Source organism: Apium graveolens, chromosome 5 (genome assembly GCF_009905375.1).
Source record: "Apium graveolens cultivar Ventura chromosome 5, ASM990537v1, whole genome shotgun sequence".
NCBI lineage: Eukaryota > Viridiplantae > Streptophyta > Magnoliopsida > Apiales > Apiaceae > Apium > Apium graveolens.
The window spans coordinates 52988490-52994580 of record NC_133651.1 but is presented as its reverse complement, the minus strand read 5'-3'; positions in this window follow the sequence as shown (position 1 = coordinate 52994580).

The window sequence follows — 6091 nt, the reverse complement described above, 5'->3', positions numbered from 1 at the left end:
TTATAAGGAGTGATAATGGCAATGAGTTCAAGAATTCAATCATGGAAGAGTTTTGCAAAGAGCATGGAATTAAACAGGAATTTTCTGCACCTGGAACTCCACAACAAAATGGAGTTGTAGAAAGTAAGAACAGGACTCTCATTGAAGCTGCACGAACTATGCTTGATGAAACAAAGCTACCAACCTACTTTTGGGCTGAAGCTGTGCAGACTACTTGTTTTACTCAGAATTCAACTCTGATCAACAAGCATGAAAAAAAACCATATGAGATGGTGAAGAAAAAGAAGCCAAATCTGAAATATTTTCATGTATTTGGATGCAAGTGTTTTGTTCTTAAGACTCATCCTGAACAGCTGTCAAAATTTGATCTAAAAGCTGATGAATGAATTTTTGTTGGATATCCACTTTCCACAAAAGCCTTCAGAGTCTACAATTTAAGAACAAGGGTTGTCATGGAATCTATCAATATATCTTTTGATGATAAGAAGATTACTGGACTTGAAGATTTCAATGATCATGATCAGCTGAGATTTGAAAATGGAGATTTAAATTCTGATTCTGCAAGTTCTGATGACTTAAATCCTGATCCTGTAAGTTCTGACGGGTTAAAGTCTGATGTCATTGAAACTGTGGTATCTACTCCTAGGGAAAATGCACCTGTCCAGGGGGAGCAAGCTGAAGATCCTACCACAACTCAAGACTCTCAAGAAGCATCATAACCTGTCATTGGCTCTTCATGTTCTGATTCATCAAGTTCTGATGAGCCAAATTCTGATAATTCTGGAAACTCTGATTCTTCAAATCCTGATGGATCCAACTCAAATTTTGAAGTCTCAGAGAGCATAACTACAGAGGGAGCATCAGAAAATGCTGATGGAGACAGCATGGATCATGGGGGAGGATCCAGCTCTAGAGAACAACTTCCATCTGCAAGGAAGTGGACTAAGGCACATATACCTGACTTAATAATTGGAGATCCTGAAGCAGGTGTCAGAACTAGAACTGCAACATCAAATGAATGTCTCTATCATTCCTTTCTATCTCAGTCTGAACCAAAAAAAGTGGATGAAGCTCTTCAATATGCTGATTGGGTGCAAGCAATGCAGGAAGAGTTAAATGAATTTGAAAGAAATAAAGTCTGGACCTTAGTGCCAAGAACAGATCTGTTGTAGGCACAAAATAGGTGTTCAGAAATAAAACTGACAATGATGGCACAATTACAAGGAATAAAGCAAGGCTGGTTGCTAAAGTGTAATAACCCCAATTTTTGGAAATTTTTGAAACCCTTATGAATAGTGATTTTGCAGATTATGCTGAATGAGAAAACTTTTCATGCCACACTATGTAGGGGTTCTGGTATGGATATTCTGAGATTTTATTAGTACTTTATATGGGATATAAGTGTATGTAAAGATCGTCAGAATCCAAATTCCGAACACTTTGATTTTTCCCGGAAATCCAATAGATACGGAAAGAATTGAGTATAAGGTAACAGGATAAAAAGGATTTAAATTAAAGGATTATAAGAGAGGATCATAAAAGGAATACAATATATTGAGAAAGGTTAAGGGAACCTAAGTAATAAGATCCCGGGTATGATCCCTCAAACGATAAACGAAAACGAAAGTTAAGCGAACCGTATAACAGATCAGCGGTCATTAGGCAAACAATTAGAAGCTAATCAAAGAGATTAGAAGGGATGATGACATAGCAATGTGACATAAGCATGCCATAAGGGGAAGGAGATGTGGTTGATTTAAAACCACACAAAGTCAAGGCTAGAAAGGTAATTAACCAAAACAAGACAAAAAGCAACCAACCAAGCCAAAACATTTCATTTTCATCAAAAAACACAAAACCCCCATTTTCTTTATGAAGCTCTCGGCCCCTTTTCTTAAAAAATGAAGATCCAAGCTCCACCACTTACTATTTAGCAAGGTATTTATCTAAGCTTCCCCATGGATAGTTACATACTTCCTATAAGTTTAAGCTTCTAATTCCAAGCCAATCTTTTTCTATAAATCATGGAAGAAGATGGTGAATAGTACTTTCTTGAAATTAATTTTTGTGTTCTTGATTTCTTTGAAAGAACAAGCTTGTAGGAGGTTAGATTAAGGCTTCCATGGGCATTTCAAGGATCTTTCATGGATTAAAAGCTCCAAGGAAGGTATAAACTCCAAACCCTAGCTTTGGTTTTGAGTAATTAGGAATGAATATGATTGATATAGTATATGTGAAGCATGAGGCTTGTTTGTTTAAAGTTTGGTTGAGTTTGTAGAGATTAGTTGGTTTTGTGGTGTTTTTGGAGTTGTAAATCTTGTTAATTAGTTAATGAACTTAAGTGTAGCTTTTAGTTCATGTTTGAGGGTAGTATAAAGTTGATAATATTGAGTTGTTGGGGCTGTTGGAGTGTGTTTTGGATGGATGTTGGTTGTATGATTGATTTGGGGTTGAATTGTGGTTGTTTTGAGTTGGTTTAAATTTGGGAAATCGCGTAAACATAGCCGTCGTAATGTCCGATTTACTTTAGACTGCTTTTGTTCATAACATTTGGACCCGAGAACTCCCTGCTAGATTATGACCATTGCCATGTTTAGATAGTTCATGTTACGAGCTTCGTTTTGATATCTGGTTCGTTTGATTCCGATGAACGGTTTAGGAGAAACGGCCGTTTTAAGTAACGACGTTTCGCGAACGAACCCTTACCCCTCGCCTTACTTTGAAACATAGGTTAAAGACCTTAAAGGACTAATTGAAGTATGAAACATTTATGTAAGGTGTAATAGGAAGTTGGTAAGACACTTGCGAAAGAATCGCCTTAAAACTCGTAATGGTTAATTTATTAAAAATAGTGGAGCCGAGGGTACTCGAGTGACTTAAGAGAATCAGTGAGCGCAAAACGAGCATTAGAGTCTAAGTTGGTTAAAGTATAGATTTACAAGTAACTTTGGTTTAATTCCAACTTACTTGTTGTTTATAGGTTACCAGACTCGTCCCGAGCCGATTGTAACCCCCAGCCGCTCAGGCAAGTTTTCTACCCGTTATACTGTTGTTGTGATGTATATGTGTATATGCATGATCTTGCGATATATGCATATTTGTTATTAGCAAATTCTTGCGATATATTGTAGCATGTGATATGGTATATATGCATGCCTGTTTCATATTTTTGATTTATATATCTGTTGGTTAAAATGCTTATAATTGCATAATACCTATGCTAGAGATAAGCGGTATTGAGTTTACCCTTAGTGGAGGGGATCAAAAGGTGAAAACATATTTCTAAACCGGGAGTCGATGTTCCCGAGTATAATATATATATTTTTATATATATATGGTTATAGTTTTCAAAACTATTAATCGAATAAGGTTTATTCGATAACTTTAACTTTATTTTATTATTGTATATTATTTCAAATATTCATTCGAGGGCTTATGACTCAGTTATGTTATTAATTGAATATTATTTGAATATTCATTTGAGGATGTATGACTCCTTTATTTTATTTAATGAATATTATTTATAATATTCATTCGAGGTATTATGACTCCGCTTATTACTGAAATATATTCTTTATTTTATTAAAGAATAAGGTGTCAATAATCAAACTTATTTTCGATTATTCAAATAAAGATAGTACTTTCATATAAGTATATCTTTGGTTATTTAATATCCATTTCAAGTATAAGTTTTAAAACTTCTACTTCAATTATTTTTATAAAGATTATTCTTTATGGGAATATTATTTAAATAATAATATTCAGATATTTTCTAATATATCAGGACTGATTTATTTTAATAAATCAGCAGTACTCCAAACATTATTAAAAATGTTTTCGAGTCTTCAAAATGATTTTTAAAGTTAGAGTGGATCCCAAAACTCATTTTTATATTTAAGATCTTCCTTTCAAAGGGGATTTAAATACTCGCTCAAAACCTGGGGGATCCAGCTCTGTGGTGCATTTTACATTCGCAACGTGGTTGCTGTTTTGAGAAAACAAATGAATTGATTACTTACCCAACGTTCGGGAAATTAGCCCATCTAATTGAGTCGGCATAAGCGACAGGCCGGGGTACGGTCTATCAAAGTGTAAGTGGCTGGGTGGCAGTCCATCAACGCGTAAGAGGCCGGGTGGCGGTCCAGCATAAGGTCCTAATACGACCAGGGTGATGACCGGTGGGGGATTCATCCATCTACTAGTAGAAAAGGTTACTTATTGGTATCTTTTCCTGATCAGCAAGATATCAGGTTTATGCCAAAATTTCTTTTCTTTCCAAAATTCATTGGATATTGCAACTCTGTTCATACTTTACATGACAGAGGTTTTCAGGAAATGTATGAGAGATATATATAGGTGTATATATATATCGGGACTTAATGAAGTATCTCGTAACTTCATTTCATTCAATAATATTTCAAAGATTGAATCTATTCAAGTATTATCTTGTAGTCTCATCTATGTGATGAACTTTTGAAACTAATTATAACTTGAACGGTGGTAGTTCAAGTAGTATTTGGAAAAGATATAAGTATATTGGAGTATCTTGTAACTTCATCTTTTAAACTTATATCTAGTAAATGATTATCTTATGTATGTCAAAGATTTTCAGAAAAACGTTGAGACAAGGTTAGATATATGAGATCACCTTGCAACGATATTTTTATACAGTTATAAACTGGAACTCTGCGTATATTATGCATAGAAGAGGATTTCAAAGATTTTGAAAAGTATATATACATATATACTAAATATTTTGTGATTTGGTCGCATTGATAGGTCAAACTTGGTTCATTTCTTCTTGACCAGGACTTTCATGAGTACTATTAGAATGCTCATATATTGTTAATTATTATACATATTATTTTGGTGGGCTTGCTGCTCACCCTTGCTTTCTTCTTTCATCACACAACATCAGATAGATAAGATGAACATGACCAAGCTCCCAATTCGCGAGCGGATAGGAAACGTTCCGCAGTTTCCTAGAGGCATTGATGTCGCTGTAGCTGAGGTAGGAACTACCAATAGGCTAGGCTTCAACTTTTGATGTACCAGATTTATGTATATTTATGAATTGTATTAATGGCAAAAAAATGTAAATTTATTCAGAAAACCCTTTTAAGGTGTATTGACAGATAATTGTGGAATAAAGTGACTTGTGATTATTTTTGGGAATTCATCTCTGAGATTATAACTTGTGGTGTGTGTGTGTATATTGTGGGGTCACAGTATAGAGTAGTTGATTGTTTAATAAGATTGGGTGTTATTAAGGGAAATGGAACTCGTGACAACCCGGATCCCCGACCCCGGATTTGGGGGTGTTACATAAAGGCTACTCTCAACAAGAGGGTATTGATTATGATGAAACATTTGCACCAGTTGCTAGATTAGAAGCCATAATAATCTTTTTGGCTTATGCTGCTCACAAAAAGTTCAAAGTCTTTCAAATGGATGTGAAAAGTGCTTTTCTCAATGGAGAATTGGAGGAAGAGGTATATGTTGAACAACATCCAGGCTTTGTAGATCCTAAATTTCCCAATCATGTCTACAGGCTTGACAAAGCACTTTATGGCCTTAAGCAAGCTCCAAGAGCATGGTATGAGACTTTAGCTCAATTTCTTCTGGAAAGTGGATTTAACAGAGGCACAATTGACAAGACTTTATTCTACCTCAACCATGGAAATGACTTACTTCTGATACAGATATATGTTGATGATATCATTTTTGGTTCTACAAATACAAAGCTTTGTGAAAGATTTTCAAAGCTAATGCAGTCAAGATATCAAATGAGTATGATGGGAGAGTTGAATTATTTTCTGGGACTTCAAGTCAAACAAACTGAAGATGGTACTTACATCAGTTAATCCAAGTACACCAGAAATCTACTCAAGAAATTTGGAATGCAAGACAGTTCTACTGCTTCAACTCCCATGGCCACTGTAACCAAGTTAGATAAAGATACTGGTTCATTAGTAGATATTACTAACTACAGAGGTATGATTGATCTTTACTCTACTTAACTGCAAGTAGACCTGATATCATGTATGCTACCTGTCTTTGTGCAAGATTTCAGGCTGATCCAAGAGAACCT